This window comes from Diospyros lotus, unplaced genomic scaffold (genome assembly GCF_014633365.1).
Source record: "Diospyros lotus cultivar Yz01 unplaced genomic scaffold, ASM1463336v1 superscaf1, whole genome shotgun sequence".
In the NCBI taxonomy this organism is placed as follows: domain Eukaryota; kingdom Viridiplantae; phylum Streptophyta; class Magnoliopsida; order Ericales; family Ebenaceae; genus Diospyros; species Diospyros lotus.
In genome coordinates this window covers 3,874,520-3,893,317 of record NW_026267104.1, presented here as the reverse complement: position 1 = coordinate 3,893,317, position 18,798 = coordinate 3,874,520, and the positions used below count along the sequence as shown (strand labels likewise).

The 18,798-nt window shown below is 37.9% G+C and overlaps 1 long non-coding RNA gene across 1 annotated transcript; it reads right to left on the bottom strand.

Moving 5' to 3' along the window:
• Positions 1-5,517: 5,517 nt before the first annotated feature.
• Positions 5,518-8,243, bottom strand: LOC127793147 (uncharacterized). The gene is made up of 3 exons (XR_008021273.1): positions 8,175-8,243; positions 7,775-7,875; positions 5,518-6,836 (listed from the first exon to the last, which is right to left on the bottom strand). It is a non-coding gene; the product is annotated as an uncharacterized LOC127793147 (long non-coding RNA).
• Between the last annotated feature and the right edge of the window lie 10,555 nt (positions 8,244-18,798).

Sequence of the window (18,798 nt, the reverse complement as noted above, 5' to 3'; positions counted from 1 at the left end):
TCTATTTTTCCTACACTATGTTTTCCTTTGAAATCTCAAATTATTTAAACTTATGGTTCATATTTCCACTGTTTATACTATTATTATGTTTTTATACTCATGATGATCATCCTAGCATTTTATTGTATACTCTCCTAGTGGGCATGACATACCTTATACTCGCGAGTCCACAAGACTCACCTCGTTTTATTAAAAATATTTTCAGGGAATTCTCCTTTTGATTATTGGTCCAGCAGATCTTCTAGTATGATATCATACCCTCTTTTGATTCCGGATGTATTATAGGATGCTCTGTGGAGACATACACGTGTTGTAAAGTCTGATGTTTTGTCTTTATTTTTGTTGGCACATAATTGTACCAAGGGCCCGAGATACGGGATCGAGTATGTATTATTGACAGCAGTGTGATAGATATTCTTATTTTGTACAGCTGCTGTATATGAAATATTGAGATATTATGTTAGAAGGTGAATTGGTATTTTATTCATGTTCTATATCTTGTCAGTAATATTGTTTTATTCAAATCGAGCTAGAGAAGAGGCTTACTAGTCCATTTTGGGGCCGCTGGGCCTAGGGATTAGTGCCGGTCATGACATACCAGATTTCGGGTCGTGACAAACTAGGTCATGCAATTGCTCACACATCTCGTCACATACAAAGCATGTCGCCCAATTGAATGCAACCCAATTCCCTACAGCACACACATCATGCTATGCACAAGCCAATGCAGGAATCTGGTAATACCAGCTCTTCTGGCCCATCTAACGCTTATCGTAACAACTGATGACTGGTGCCCATACATCCAGCCATCAACTGTCACGACCCACGGTCGACAGTGAGTGAATTTGTACCTCATACCCTTAGACACACTTACTGACAACATCAAACTTATACACTTCCAACTTAACATTTATTAAGCTACTCCCATGACATCTCATGCACTCGTAACATAACCATTAATATACCATTCCTGCTCTTATTCCTTCTAATTTTCATAAAACCATCTCAACATGCAAAATAGACTCTTAACATATTTCCATAATCTAAACCATATCATTTTCTAAGAACCTAGCCCCAACTGGTTTGACATCATTTCCAAGGGAAGCAAAGCGATACAAGACCCCGTGACGGACATAAGAAATGACATCAATGAATCATTTACTTAGCTTATTTAATCACCAATAGATTCATTATTAGCATATAAGACATAAGATAGCGGCCACGCAGATTTGCATTATTAATGCGTGGAACTGAGTCACGGTGAAGGGGGTTTAAAATATGAAAAATAACGAAGACTCTCGTAGGAAATGAAGAACATGAGGAAAGGGTTAGGAGCTTGCTTGCAAATAATCGATCCTAGTTTTTCTCGCATCCCCGCTGTGAAGTAAAACGTTTTATAAGAAAATGAGATTATGGACCTTAATAATCAGATCTGGTCGTGTAAAATATATAATCTGACTGTGAAAAATATATAATCTAAACATATAATATTTTTAATAATTTTACTCACTTATCTAAATATTTTAAATACCAAATAATTCTCAAAATCTCCTTAATTTCTCTCATTTTCCCTTCTTCCATTTATCCCCTTTTCTCTTCTTCCTTGAGCTGCTGGCTGCGCACATCTTCTCCATCTGATTTTCTCCAATTTCATGGCTTTAGAATGGCCAAAATTGGCCTTAAATAGCAAAAACGAAGAAGACTTGGCAGCTAAGGTGGGAGGAGCTCCTAGCGCACGCCACGTGGCGCCACCGCCTTGGGCTGAAACGACGTCGTTTCGGCCCTCCCCTTTGGAGGAAAATTCAGCCATTTTTCGCGCGTATGCAGCCCCCCACGCGGAATCGAACCCTAGACCACCCGCATGCCTCCTCGCACGCTTACCGCCTGATCTAACTGCCTTCGTCAACCATATTGTGCGCGCGGTTAAATTTAAAGTAACCCGCGCACCTCTTTATCGAATTACACCAACACCCCAAACTTTCTGGAAACCCCACTTTTACCCTGAACTATAATTTTCACTTATTTCACATCCACCCCCATAATTTCTAGAAATCTCTCAATTTAATTTATTTTAATATTTTCTTATTTTCATAAATGTTCTCAAATAAAATAATTAATTACCTTCATTTCCTATTTCTTCAAAATAATATAAATTAATATTTTCTCTAAAATCTCCAAATATTCTAAAATATCCTCAAATACTGAAATTAATAATTATTACTTATCTCCAAATTTTGGGATATTACAGGGGGTCTAAATATAATTTTCAGGATTTGCCACAGGGGCACTTTAAAAGTAATGTGGTGCATATATATGTTAAAAGTGCGGCTAGGGCAGATGGTTACATGCATGGGGGATCAAGGGGGTGGTGCTAGTTCGAGTCGCTGGAAGAGCACGGGGCTGGGAGAAAAGCTAATTTTTAATCAGCAAGCCCAGCCCCAAAACAACGTCGTTTTGGGGTAAGGCGGTGGCAACCTTGCGCGACTGCTGGCGCGCGTTGGGCCCTCCGCTTGCCTTGGCCGCTAAGCTTCATTTTTGCTTCATTCATTTTTAAGGCTGATTTCGGCCATTTCGCGAGCAGAAAACGGAGAGGAAATAAAGGGAAGAAGAAGCAGCGTGCAGAGGCGAATTTGTGGGAGAAAATTTAAGAGTAATCAGGGTTTAATCGCGATTTAATTAGCCAAGTAAGTAAAAAAATATGTAATAATTATTCAGTACGGTCGAAATTTCATTTTGGGTCATATTTTGTTAATTTTTGGAGTTTATGTTAATTTGTAGCGTGTATTATTTTGGTGGTGTTTAAGCGTAAAAACGCCGTAAACAGCTAATTAGAGGCAATCTCTCTTTTACCTTTGCGATCTCCTTTTATTTTATGAACCCCTCACCTTTCCTTAACTCGTTTTGGTGTCGTGTATTAATTATATAAATTGAGGATGTTATTGCCATGATTTAATTTAAATTAAATATGAGTTTCGTTGGGGTTTTATTTGCAGTGTGCTTACGTGGGTAAAAATTATTAAAAGTGGTATATGTTTAAGGATGTTATACGGCTAAATTATTTATATTACATGGTTATATTTACTTAATGGAAGTTACGATTTTATTTATTGTCAGGAAATGTATTACTTCGCAGCGAGAGTGCAAGAAAAGCAAGAAATGACCGTGTAAAGGCAAGCTCTGAACCTTCTTCTTATGTTCTTTAATTCCCGTGAGAGACTCCGTGGTTTCTTATATTTTATCCCCTCCCTGACTCTAATTCGGCGCCTAACATTATTTATTGAATTATTATTCATTTGTTTTAATTTAAATTAAATCTGGAACTTCTAGAATTTTATTTGTGTGCCTACGGGGGTTTGTACCACCCCCACTCTTTTCTGAATGATATTGAACCCAGTTTAGGGATTAGGTTTTTAGTGGTATGGGTTATTTATGGATTTCTTGGGTTTATTTATGGTTCGGCTAGGGCTATCGAGCAGTGGGGCAGTGGTCAGCTATCTGGTGACGTTAAAGTAGACTATCGTACGACCCTGATATGGACCGTCGAACAGACACTCCTAGTCACTAACCATTGACCGGGGCCGGACACAGCTGATTACCTCTGTTAGTATGTGATTTATTGCATGATTTGATATGTTGTATTACCTTTCATGGTTTGATATGCATATGGATACGGGATGCATGTGGGGTATTTATTTATTGAGTATGCTTGACCACGGACATACTAGTTTGACTAGTTTGCATCTGGCATGGGCATATGCATCGCGTGTGGTTTACTATGTGGGCGGAGCATGGCTTAATGCTTGTATGTATAGGCGCCAGTGTATCACGTTGATGTTCACTATGCCATTGCATTTTAATGTGCATTGCATGATTATCGACAGTTCACATATCTCGGACGGGAAGACCATTCCGAGAGAGCCTACAACTCGGTTATTCAGAGGTTCGGGTGTCGGGAGGACCGAACGTAAGCATTCGAGTGACGGGAGCACCGACCCAGGACGGCGCGTACAGGTTTGTTGGAAATATTTGTTGCCTTTCAGGGTAGCGACATGTTGGTATGGGACTTGGGTGCCGTGTGTCTTGTGTGGGCCCTAAGGACCAATACGTGCTTTGTTTACGCTTTTATACTGTGATATGCGTCTCATAACTTATGTGTGCTTAAGGGTTGGTCTTTTGGGGAGAGTTTATTGGATATGCTTAGCCTTCCACCTTTCTTTCTTTATGCTTGTTGAGTTTCTCAACTCACTTTGCTTTTCATTATTCCAAGTAATGGCAGTGTGGGCCATGGGCAAGAGAATCAACTTTTAGCGATAGAGTCGATATAGTGTATAGGCAGTCCCATAAGTCCATGTCAATTCTGATGTCTGAGTAGGATTTACTCTATTATTTTTTACTATGTCAGGTCATTTCTCGTGTCTCTTGTATATTGACACAGGTGTTTGTTTGTATTTGTTTATCATGTGACTGTTGTGCTAGCGAAGTACCCGTAGTGTATGCATGTGTGTGACTTAGCTTCTGCTGTATTAATTCTTATGTATGCATGCTAGGGCAATTCATGTCTTATAATTCATTCTTTCTCTTTCCGTAGGCGCTCTCGTTCGAATAGTTTGGATAGTTTGAATATCCGGACGAGAGTGCTTATAGTATATGATAATTGTCATATATCATACACTTATCTAAATATATGATAGTAGAATATGATTAGTGAAGTCGTGATTTTTAAAAGTTTTTTTATCAATATTTATCTAAATATCAAATAGAAGAAGATTTTGAAGATATATGACATTAAATGGTAACTAAGTATGATGTTCAGAATAACAAATGATTAAATAATATTTACAATCTTTCTCATAAACAAAACACAACTTTTAATAATGATACATTTTATTGTGAAATTAAATCTAAGGTTTAGAAATAAGAGCACAAATCATTACTCCGCGAGTTTGGTGACATAACAACTTTGTTGTACAAAATATTTATTGATTTGACACATTATGGTGATATATTGTTACTTTATTTCCATCGATTCAATTTATGATAAAAAATTAATTTAATATATTTAAAATCAAATAATTAGAGTTATAAACTTAGATAAATATTTCTGTCACTTCTCAAAGGTTAAGAATGCGTTCATCTCTTAGTCAAATTTCATAAATGTTAAATATAATTTAATTTTTTAAAAAATAATTGAATAAGGATTATAAGTGACTCAATAGTGAGTTTAGTGATGCATAATCACGTAAGCATTGCGTGCGCCTAGACATGTAATTTAAGATAATTTAAACATATAACATTTCATTTAATAATTTCAATTTGTTAATAAATAAAATGATAGCACTAAAAGATCTAATAAACAAATAACTAAAACTTTAAAATTTTACAATTCATCAACACAGGCAGGGTCTGAACTTTCAGTTTCAGCGCTACAAAAACAATGTAATCCCACCACCGTCCACTTCAATTTATATTTTACTTGGAAGTGGAGGATCACCGCTCCCCCGGGGGGGGGGGGGGGGGGGGGGGGGTGGCGAAGCTGAGTTTCACTCTGAAAATTTTTTCTAGCTGCCCAAGTTTTCCACACTTAACTACAAAGCAGTCAAAATCTTGGTACTGGCAAACGGCAGCATTCCGGCAGATATTAAGGCACGTACAAAATGAGGCCCAAACTGGCGTGGGGTGGGGTACTCTTTGCAATCCGTCCTGTCCTGTCTAGTCCTAGTCCTCGTACTCGGTCTCTTCATTGTCGTCCTCGTTATTTTTAGCATATGGACCCATTCTCCACATTGCCACGATCCTCTTCTATTTCTTCGCTATCTTTTTCATATCTCTTCTTTGACCGGCCATAGCTTTTTTGCAGCAGCGGCATTCATGTTAGCGGGCGACATGGTTGAACCCTTAGTGCAACCTTTGTAGGAGGCAGCTTCAGATTTGGCTTGGACTTATAAAACCCAGGTCCTTAAACTTTTGAGTGAATTCCTATCATTTGGCAAAACTCTTTGAGACTAATCGCTCCATTTTGGTTCGCCACCCACAACATTAAGCAAACTCCTGCATCTTGGCCCCCTGCTCGTCCGTAGTAAACTTTGTATTTTCTTATTGTATGCAGTTTATTGTTGTTAACAGAATTTCCATCGCTTGGAGGAGGTGCCTACGGAGGTCTTTGAGATGGCTGTGATCCTTGAAACAGATCATGCCAGTGAGATTGGTCTCTGCGATAATAGGCACCTCCTTAGAGCGGTGAAAATTCCATTGACAACAAGAAGCTGAACAGAATAAGAAAAAAACAAAGTTCACGAGCCAAGATGCAGGAGTTCGCTCAACATAGTGATTGGCGAACAACCAAAAGGAAGTGAGTAGTCATCAAGGAATTTTGCCGAGAGACAAAAATTCACTCAAAAGCTTACAAGACTTGGGTCAAGAACAACAAGAGTACGTAGAAAAATAGCGGATGATGACCTAATATTTTTCGATGGCTACTCGCTCTCTTTTGCTTGTTCGCTCAACAATATAGGTGGCGAACAAGCAAAAAAGAGCGAGCAACCAAAAAATATTAGGACATCACGCGCTATTTCTCTACGCACCCTTGTTGTTCTTGACCCAAGTCTTGTAAGCTTTTGGGTGAATTCCTATCTCTTGACAAAACTCCTTGATGACTACTCGATCCCTTTCAGTTGTTTCTGCCCACTACGAACTCTTACATCTTGGCCCACTGCTCGTTTGTGAATTTTGTCTTTTTGCTCTTTGGTGTTGCTCTGCCTGCCTCCACCGATATGATCCCTGAAGATTGGTCTTCAGGGATAGGCATCTCCTCCGAGCGGTGAAAATTCCGATGACAACTACAAAATGATTTGGAAGACAAAGTTCACGGATACATTAATGTTCAAACATTTTATATTTATTTTCCATGAGGACACTGGATACACGGAAAGAAACCAGAAAAGAAAGCAGTAGTGGCATAATAGATTTACAGTCTAGAAGAGGCTTAGGACTTAGGTAGAGTCATAACCAAACAAAGCAGCTAGACTGCTACTTGACTATTTGTTTCTTTCCATATCATTAACCTCGCAGTCTGATGCAGTGCATACTTTCAGGCAAGAGTAATTGGGCAAGCATACATTTATACACTGTATCCACTGTTAAGTTGGCTAAAGAATGCTTGAATGAAATGAACTATGTAATCCTTCCTTATATCACTTTCTATTTTCATATTCTACTCCTCGCATATCTAACAGAATCTTCCACCAACAAAACCATTGAGTGCCTTGGTTAAATACTAAAATTCCTGAGAACTAAATCACAACCAAAACAGCAAGTACAATTCCATATAGGCATTTACAGGTAAGGGAGAGCAGAAGTTATGTTAAACCGAACTAACCCAAGAAAACCAACCAAACTTGTAAGTTCAGTTCGGTTATTTTCTTCCAATGGTTCGGTTCGATTCTGTGATCGTTTTGAGAAGTTTAGTTTTTGATTTAATTTTTTATTTAAAATAACAAAACTAACCCAACCGACCAAAACGACATCGTTTTGGGTGTAGAATAAAATAAATGTACACAGAACTCTCCGGCGACCCCTCGCTCCCTCCGACGCCGACACCGACGCCACCAAGCCCAAATCTCCGGATTTAGAAAAAGAAAGGACCGATGGTATAAGACACAAACCTTAAATCAGAGAAACAACAAGCTGACCAACCCAGATCTCTTTATCAGCACGTATATATAAACATTAAGATAGCAATATCGCGGCTGAATAGAGGGAAGCACAAGAAATTTACCTCGACTTTGGAGAGTTTCCCTTCGTCGAATACTTTGAAAAGGGCCAACACCCCGCTGGGGTTTCGAATAACACAAGCATCTTGAAATCAACAGAACACACCTGAAACAAACTTGTATTCTGAATCACCCAGTCGAGCACAAAATCATTACTTAAATCACTCCCCTACCCCGTCATAACACTGATCATACGATACAAAGTCCAGATCAAACACTCCGGGGTTAAAATCAACAGAAAGAAATCGGTCTCTTTGAACCTAACCAGTGTGTCTAAATATAGATATACATGCATACATACATGGAGATAGAGAAAGAGATTACGGTTTGGCAGATGAGAGCATTCTTTAAAGTAAAAGAAGGCTACAAAGAAGATTCAGTGAAAAATCCCTAAAGATTGCTTACCTCGTTCTTCGCTGAGGGAGAGGCCAAGAGAAGGAGGAGAGTGAGGGGGTGTCTAGGGTTTAAGAAACGAGAGGGTGGATTGTGAGGCATTATATAGAACGTATTTTTATTTATAATATTTGAATATATTTCTTAATTAATAAAAAATTTTTAAATATAATATATTAATACCAACAAATAAAAATATTAATATATTAAAAACAGATATGTTAAATGGAAGGGGAAATATTATTGGTATATCTTTGTGTATATTTTGGGTTACATAAATGTGTATTAATGATAAAAATGTCCCTTACGAGGCACATGAAACGTGTGAGATGCATAAAAATGAAGAATATTTTGATCATAATATTTTTTTATATATCTCAAAATATACAAAAATAATGTATATGTAACATGAGTTAAATGGAAGATAGGCAACTATTATGTTGCCCACAGTTGGAAAACATAATAGTTGTTCAACTTTAAGAGGGTGGTGGGCCCATGCATGTGGGGCCCACTCCACATGGAAGATATTCATTTAAGTTTCTTCATCTGCGTGCTTAGTCATGATCATCTCCACACTAATTAATTTATGTTCAACTACGAAAGCCGCACTGCTCGCTGGATAGTTTAAAACATTTTTATATTTAGAGAAACAAAAAAAAAGAAAGGGGAGACAGAGAGCTGGGTATTCTTGATTTTTTTATATTTTTTATTAATTACATTATCTTAGATTTTATTAAGAGAGTATTGCATTATATATCTTCTGGTAAATTTAATATAAACTCATAGAAGGGAGATAACAAGGTAAAATGATGGATTTATTTTATATTTTAGTAGTATTTGTTAATTAAAATATAAATATGATATGAAAAGTATTTTAAATTTTTATTATTTTTAATATATTTATTAAATTTATTTAACGATTCTTAAAAAAAAATTCATGTGATTTTTTATTTAATATTTTTTAGATATGTTTATCTTTTTTCAAATATATTTATATTTTTTTCTCTTAAGATAAGCATATTTTGAACATTACAAATAAAAAAAAATTATACATATATCTTTTAATACATTCAAAAAAAATAAAAAATAATTTGATAAAAAACTTAAAATATTTTACAATTTTTTTTTATCATTCTATATTTTAATTCAAAAAATATTTTAATATTATTTTGTTTATTTTAACAAATACTACCTTACAAAATAAGTTAACAATAGGGGGTTCAATATAATTTTTCAAAATAGAGAGATGAAGCTTGTAATTATAAAGCATTTGGGCATATTTTTTCAGGATTAATTATACTAATAATTACTCAATTTTGCATTCTCTTATTGTTTGGTTACTGAACTTTAAAATGTTACCTATTAACCATTAATATTTCAAAACTGTTATTGTTTAGTCACTGAACTTTAAAATATTACCTATTAATCACTAATATTTAAAAATTATTTCTCATCCGTCACTCATTAGTCATTAAACTTTAAGTTCACGAATGACGGATGAAAATAGTTTTGAAATATTAGTGATCAGTAGGTAACATTTTAAATCTCGGTGATTAAACAGTAACAATTTTAAAATATTAATGATTAAACAGTAATATTTTAAAGTTCAATAATCAAATAGTAACAAAATATAAAATTTAATGATTATTAGTATAATTAACCCTATTTTCCCATAATTTAAGTAATAGTCGCTAAAATGCTCATGATAGTAAATCACACCAAAGATTATAAAATTTTGGTGCATTTTCTCTTCTAGTTACTAAATTTTAATTTTTGTAATGTGATAATAAATATTTGTAATTTCTTTCTTTCTTTTTTTTCCCAAGATCAGTTAGAATTTTGTCATCACAGCAATTGGAATTTATTTTTGTTAGGATTCAATCTCTTTTTATTTATTTGTTAAATTTTACTAATAAAAACTAATGTGATATACAATAATATTAACCCTAAAATTACTTGATGTTAAAATTTGAATTCCGCAATCAACTTATTTTAAAGGTTATTTTAATGTAAATCATATCAGTTTTTGTTAATAAAATTAAAAAATGAATTTTAGCAAATATCAAAATTTAGTGACTTTAATAATAAAAACTAACATATGACAAAATAATTTGTTTATAAAATATAAAATTTATAAATTAATAATATAATTTATCTACATTGATTTTTCCTCGATACGAATATGATGACGGAGAGAGACGGTAAACAGAAAAACAACAGAAGTGAAAGACTGAAAGTTCCAGCAAATGAGGAAGAAAATAACTGAAGAAGATGGGAGTAGCAGCCGGCCGCCCGACGTGCGTTGGGAGGAGGATGAGCTCTCAGTTTCACAACGATTCGATGGCCCCCCACCAGATCATCTAGGCTTAGTTTGGCTACATTTTTTTTTAATAGCGTTTAAACTGATTAATGTTTAAGTTGTGTAATAGTGTTAAATCTAAGTAGTGTTTAATCTGATAATATGTTTGGATAAATATGCTTTTAAGCTATTAGTATAAAATTATGTGTTTGGTTTGTAAAACATGATAAACTGTTAGAACTTGACAAAAAGACTAAAATTGACATGACATTGAATAATGCAAATAAAATTAAAAAATATATATATATTTTTAAAAAAATTGTAATTGATGTCCAATTGTTGAAATACTTACAATTACATGTTAATAAATTATAAAATAATTTTAAAAATATATAATTTTTTTACTTTATGTATAAATTTAAATTTAATTCATAAAAATATTCAATATATATGTTGAAATATTATATAAAATTATTTATTTATTTTTATCAATACATCAAATTATTGAAATTGGAATAGGGCAATTCGGAAGCAGAAAGAGCCAGTATCAGACGCGACAAATGAGAGATCCCGAGCGGCGACAACCAGGAGGCGGCGATGGCAGCTTGCGGCACTGGAGGCAGCGATAGGCGGAGATGGCAGCGATGGGCGGCGCTGGGCAACGATGGGTGACGATAGCAGCGCTGGGCAGTGATGGGTGACGATGGCAGCTTGCGACGGCGCTGAGCAGCGATGGGCGACGATGGCAGCTTGCAGCGGCACTGGGCAACGATGAGTGGCGATGGCAGCTATGGGCGGCGGTGGCGACCGTTGTGGGAGGAGATCCGGCAATGGAGGAGGCACATATGCTGTGGGAGAAGAGAGCTTCGTTGAAGGAGAATAGGATATTGAAATTGAAATAGGGCAAAATAGTCATTTCCTCGGTCAACTCCATAAGCTCTCATAAGTTTTTCTGCAAAAGTTGCTATCCCAAAGCTTTCTTTAAACGCTAATACAAAAGCGTTTAAGCTGTAGAGCTTTGAAGTTCTTGATAAATCCAAACAAGTAACTAAATAAGTTTTATAGCTTAAACGTTGTACTAATAGCTTATAAACGGTCAAATCGCATTGCCAAACGAAGCCCTAGGCTGAGATTGGATTGGGTTGGATATGATGGAGAGGCCTAGTGATCAGACTTTGGTTGTGCCCAGCCTACAAGCTTGCTCTGTTGGCTGCTGCTTTGCAACCCCCCCGGCACCACTTGCCCCGCTACAGTAGGGGCGGCGTTCTTAATGACTTGATTTGTAGAAAAGCCACCTGTACCTATCCAAGTAAAAAGTGAAACCAGATAACGTAGCAGCAATGGTAATTAAGATGAGTCGCTCTACAAGGCCCGACGGGCCTACAGAGCGGCTTACAGAGAGAGGGCAAAATGAAGATTTTGCCCCCGCCCGCTTTGCAAATTTGCAAAGCGGGCCACTGCCCCCCCATCGCTTTGCGTCTCCCCTGCCTGCCATGGTTGCCCCTCGCCTCTCCGCCGCAGTCGCCCGGCCTCGCCACTATCACCGACAGTCGCTGCATCGACTGTCAGCGAGGCGAGGAGACGGAGGCAGCGAGGTCGGGTGACTACGGCGAGGCGCAACGGAGAGGCGAGCGGCGACCATGGTAGGCAGGGGAAGCGCAGAGCAGAGGGGGAATCCATGGGAGAGGGAAGGAGAGAGCAGAGCGTGGGGGCAAAATGGTCTTTTTGCCCCCTTTCGATAAGCCCGTCGGGCTTTCTAGCATTTTCCAATTAAGATTAACTGTCAGACTCACCTGCCACCTGATACTAATGTGACAATAATGTGGATGATGGGTGGTGGTGATATGCTGAAAATAATGAGGAGGCGACCAAGAGATCGAGTACGAGCACTTTGCAGTGCATGAGATTTTGGTGTTAATTTATTGAGTTGGAAGTTTAATTTTTATTTTATGTAAATATTAAAGGTTGAATCTATAATTTATAGAAAAATGCTATTTGTACAGAAACATCTTTACAGAATATTTACAAGAGTAATATATCGTATTATATCGCGATATTTTGACATCAAAATATCGTGATATTTCACGATATATTGATCCTTGTTCATCCCCTTCTCCCTCTTCCCCCTCCCTCACCATTGCAACCTCACATGCTGTTATTCTTCGCCTTCGCCTGCTTTCGCTGCCACCTCACCTCGCCACTGCAATCTCGGCCGCCTTGCCTCGTCGCCTCTGCAGCCTCATTGCGTTGCCTCGCCTTGTCGCTGCCGTTGCCGTTTGCCGTTGTCGTCACTGGGGTCGACGGTGTGAGAGGGAGAGCAGGAGAGAGACATAGGGAGAAAGAGATACTATTAGGTATTTGGGTAATTAATTATAGGGGCAAAATGATTATTTTGATTGCCCTATAAATGTTTTGTAACACATGTTGTGTACAAATAGACCTAATTTATTAATTGAAAGTATGAATACTAAAAGTGGCACAGACGATTATCACAAGTGATCGAGTACGAGGACTGTACATTATAAGTATCTCCCGCTTCTGCTGTGTCTCCTGGGCGGTGATCCTCACTTCCAAATAAAATATTAAATTGAAGTTGATGCGGGGGATGGAGTGCAATTTTATTCACCCCCTTTAACGGGGGTGAACATGACCCCCAAAGGATTGGGGGTCATGTTCACCCCGTTAAAAAGGGTCATGTTCACCCCAGGGGTCACATTGTATTTGAGGCGTTGAACCTGGGAGTTCAGACTCTGCTTGTGCTGATGAGTTTTAAAATCTAAAATCAGCTAAATAAATTGTTTAATCACAAAATGCAGAATTGGATTTTCAATATTTTCATTTTTATTAATTTTGAGATTTTGAAAAATACGATTAATTTTTTTATCTTTTTTTTAACATATATTCTCAATCTTTTTTTTTGAATTTGAAATTGGTTTTCTGCACTATTTGAGTGCATTTGTCAATTTTGTATAAAAAATTAGAGATTTTTGTATCATCAGAGACAGAACACTGAGAATAGCACTTTAGTTTTCCACAACTAAATTAGTTTGGGACATAAATAAATTCCTACCTAAATCTCAATCATGGCCAAAACTAATCCAATTAAATTGTAGTGGGCATAATATAGAAATGAAGAACATTTCTTAGTTAAAAAATAAGTTAACAATAGGGGGATTCAATAGAATTTTTCAAAATAGAGAGGCGAATCTTGTAATTATAAAGCCTTATAATCCAGCCCTCTCGTTTCATAAACCCTAGACCCCCCCCTCAGTCCCAGTCTCACTCTTACTCTCACTCTTCTCTGGATCGGCCTCTCCCTCAGCGACGAACGAGGTAAGCAATCTTTAGGGTTTTTTCACTGAATCTTCTTTGTAGCCTTCTTTTACTTTAAAGAATGCTCTCATCTCCCAAACCGTAATCTCTTTCTCCATCTCCATGTATGTATGCATGTATATCTATATTTAGACACATTGGTTAGGTTCAAAGAGACATGATTTCTTTCTGTTGATTTTAACCCCGGAGTGTTTGATGTGGACTTTGTATCGTATGATCTGTAGACTTTTTATGGCTTCCTCCCATATCCCACATCGGTTGGGCAGTGGGAGGGAGATCCTCCTTCACCTTATTTAATGCCCCCTTCCCCTTTGTTAAATGTATCCCAACAAGTTTGCATTTATTGCATTTGTACCCCCTCAGCCATATTGGTCGAACCTCGTTAATTCTCTGGTGTTCTGTTTATGTTTATATTCAATAGTTTTTATCGGGTATTATTTTGGTGCTTTTGATTTTGGGGAAAATTGCCCGATTTTCCCAACAATTGGTATCAGAGCCCAAGGTTCTTAGTATGCTCTGTGGTTGCAGTTGAGTCTGATCTTCCACATCAGAAAAGATTCCTTTTTTTGGCCAAGTTTTTCTTAGTATGCTCTGTGGTTGCAGTTGTGTCTGATCTTCCACATCAGAAAAGATTTTCTTGGATTGTTTCCGCTTTGATAACTATTGAATATAGAAGATGGCAGAGATGGCAGGCGAAAAGAATTCAGAACAATCCACATCGGGAGTTTCTTCTTCGTCCACTTGGGCGAGGAATCTGGCGAATACAAGAATTGCAGTGGAGGTGTTTGATGGCTCGGGTCATTTCGGCATGTGGCAATGCGAGGTTCTAGACGCTCTTTTCCAGCAAGGTCTAGACATCGCCATTGAAGAAAAGAAACCAGAAGATGTTGAAGAAAAAGATTGGAAGACCATCAATCGATTGGCGTGTGGTACAATTCGATCATGCCTGTCCAGAGAGCAGAAGTATGCATTCTCGAAGGAAAATTCTGCCGGTATACTATGGAAGGCATTGGAGGAGAAATTTTTGAAGAAAAGCGGTCAGAATAAGCTCTACATGAAAAAGAGATTGTTCCGCTTTACTTATGTTCCTGGTACCACAATAAATGATCATATCACTACCTTTAATCAGTTGGTAGCTGATTTGATGAATTTAGATGAAACGTTCAAAGATGAGGATTTGGCTTTGATGCTGTTAGGATCCCTTCCCGAGGAGTTTGAATTTCTTGAGACGACTCTACTTCACGGGAAGGTTCAGGTATCTCTTAGTGAAGTTTGTGCTGCTTTGTATAGTTATGAGTTGAGAAAGAAAGATAAAAAGGAAACAACGCATGACGCAGCAGAAGCATTGATTGTAAGAGGCCGTTTGCAAAGCCAGAAGAAAGGAAGGAGAGGGAGGTCTAGTTCGAAACCCAGACCGAACAAAGATGAATGTGCCTTTTGTCGGGAGAAAGGCCACTGGAAGAAGGACTGCCCAAAGTTAAAAGCTAAGGGCAAATCTGACAAAGGGAAAGCCGTCTCAAATATTGCTGAAGTTAATGATGAGGATTCAGACCTTTCATTAGTTCTTACGTCTTCAACAAGCTATTCTGGAGCTTGGCTTTTGGATTCGGGTTGCAGCCACCATATGTGTCCTAATCGGAATTGGTTCTTTGACTTTCAAGAACTTGATGGAGGAGTTGTTTACACAGCAAACAACACACCTTGTGAAACAAACGGAGTTAGCACAATCCATTTGAGGAATCATGATGAATCAACCAGAATACTGACAGATGTAAGATATGTGTCGAGTTTGACAAAGAATCTCATTTCTGTGGGAACATTGGAGTCCAAGGGATTGAAGGTAACTGCAGAAAATGGAGTTATGAAAGTGTTCTCTGGCGCACTTGTAATATTGAAAGGTATACGAAAGAAGAATAACTTGTATTACTATCAGGGTAATGCAGCTATTGGGACAACAGCAGCAATAGCTTCAGATGATGACAGGGATACAGAAGTAACCAAACTGTGGCATATGCGTTTGGGACATGCAGGTGAAAAATCTTTGCGAATTTTAGCCAAGCAAGGATTATTGGAAGGCGTCAAGACCTGCAAATTAGACTTCTGTGAGCACTGTATCAAAGGGAAGCAGACGAGAGTGAAGTTTGGCACTGCAATCCATGATACTAAGGGTATTCTGGATTACGTTCACTCAGATGTGTGGGGACCATCCAAGACAGCATCTATGGGAGGTAAACACTACTATGTAACCTTTGTTGATGATTATTCCCGAAGAGTATGGGTGTATTCTTTGAAGAAAAAGGATGAAGTGTTGGGATGTTTCCTTAAATGGAAAAATATGGTGGAAACTCAGACTGGCAGAAGGATCAAACGACTCAGAACAGATAATGGTGGTGAGTATAGAAATGATCCATTTGATAAGGTCTGTCAAGATGAAGGTATTGTTCGACACTTTACAGTTAGAGATACACCACAGCAGAATGGGGTGGCAGAAAGCATGAACCGAACGTTGCTGGAGAAAGTTCGGTGTATGTTGTCCAATGCTGGGTTGGGCAGACAATTTTGGGCTGAGGCTGTGACTTATGCGAGTCATCTCATTAATCGATTGCCATCAACTGCTATTTGTGGAAAAACACCTTTCGAGGTATGGTCTGGAAAACCTGCTAATGATTATAATTCCTTACATGTTTTTGGTTCCACTGCATACTATCATGTTAAGGAATCCAAGTTGGATCCAAGAGCAAAGAAAGCTTTGTTCATGGGGATCACTTCTGGAATAAAGGGAATCGAAGAAGATAATCTTTAGTAGGGATGTTACTTTTGATGAATTTGCCATGTTGGAAAAAGTAACAAATGAAGTTGTGCAACAGTTTGATGATGCTCCACAACAGGTGGAGAATACTCCAAAACAGGTGGAGTTTGAAAGAAGAATTGACCCAGCAGTAAGTATCAAATCAGGTGGAGACACTCCTGTGGCAGAGGAGTCGTCAGATGAAGAAGAGGTTCCAACCCAAGAACCTCCACAGCAACAAGAATCAATAGCAACAAGAAGGCCACGACGAGAGATTCGAAAGCCTGCTCGATTTGTCGATTTGGTGGCCTATGCATCTCCAATTGTAAATGATGAAGTTCCTGCCACTTACAATGAAGCTGTCCAAAGTTCAGAAAATGAAAAGTGGAGGAAAGCTATGAATGAAGAAATGCAGTCCCTTAAGAAGAATGAGACATGGAGGCTAGCCAGCTTACCGAAGGGAAAGAAGGCAATTGGATGCAAATGGGTATATGCAAAGAAAGATGGATTTCCTGACAAGAATGATGTTCGCTACAAGGCAAGGTTGGTGGCTAAAGGCTACGCTCAGACGGAAGGTATTGATTATAATGAAGTGTTTTCTCCAGTTGTGAAACATTCTTCCATTAGAATTTTGTTGGCCTTGGTAGCGCAATTGAATTTGGAACTAGTTCAGATGGATGTGAAAACTGCGTTTCTACACGGTGACTTGGAAGAGGAAATCTATATGACTCAGCCAGAAGGATTTAGAGTTGCTGATAAAGAAAATTGGGTTTGCAAACTAAACAAATCGTTGTACGGATTGAAGCAATCTCCGAGACAGTGGTACAAGCGATTTGACAAGTTTATGTTGGGGCGGAGGTACACAAAAAGCAAATATGATCACTGTGTGTATTTGCGTAAGCTACAAGATGGATCTTTTATTTATCTTCTCTTATATGTTGATGATATGCTGATAGCTTCAATGAATAGTGGAGAAATTGAAAAACTGAAGACTCAGTTGAATAAGGAGTTCGAAATGAAAGATTTAGGTGAAGCCAAGAAGATTCTTGGCATGGAGATAATCAGAGACAGGAAAAGAAGAAGGCTTTGTTTGACTCAGAGAACATATCTGAAGAAAGTACTACAACGTTTCGGCACGAATGAAAAGTCAAAACCTGTGAGTACCCCGTTAGCTCCTCATTTCAAACTAAGTGCATCTTTATCTCCGAAGAGTGTTGTGGAACAAGAGTATATGTCAAAGGTTCCGTATGCAAAAGTTGTTGGTAGCTTGATGTATGTTATGGTGTGTACAAGGCCCGATATTTCACAGGCAGTTGGAGTTATGAGCAGGTATATGCATGATCCTGGAAAGGAACATTGGCAAGCTGTGAAATGGATTCTACGGTATATTCTGAACACCGTAGATGTTGGCTTAGTATTTGAGCAGGATGAGAAAATGGATAATTGCATAGTTGGTTATTGTGATTCCGACTATGCTGGTGATATGGATAAACGTCGATCTACGACTGGTTATGTGTTCACATTAGCAAAGGCACCGGTCAGTTGGAAGTCTACCTTACAGTCTACAGTTGCTCTGTCTACCACAGAAGCAGAGTACATGGCAGTTACAGAGGCTATGAAGGAGGCTATTTGGCTTTATGGGTTGCTTGATGAATTGGGAATTGGTCAAAAGTACATCAAGGTACATTGTGACAGTCAGAGTGCTATTCATTTAGCAAAGAACCAAGTTTATCATGCAAGGACGAAGCACATCGACGTAAGATATCATTTTGTACGGGAAATTCTAGAAGAAGGAGAGATACAGATTCAGAAGATCCCAACTGCTGAAAATCCTGCTGATATGATGACTAAGGTTGTGACAGCAGTCAAGTTTCAACATTGTTTGGACTTGATTTATATCCTTAGTATTTGAAGTTGGCGCTTCATAGCGCATTTGAAGACACCTACTGATTATTGATTCTTTGAAGAGATTGTTGAGGTTTTTTGGAATTTGGGAGATTCGCCAAGGTGGAGATTTGTAGACTTTTTATGGCTTCCTCCCATATCCCACATCGATTGGGCAGTGGGAGGGAGATCCTCTTTCACCTTATTTAATGCCCCTTTCCCCTTTGTTAAATGTATCCCAACAAGTTTGCATTTATTGCATTTGTACCCCCTCATTTGAGTGTGTATTTCTCTTACATACTTTGTATTTTCTCTCTTTGATATTAGTGAAG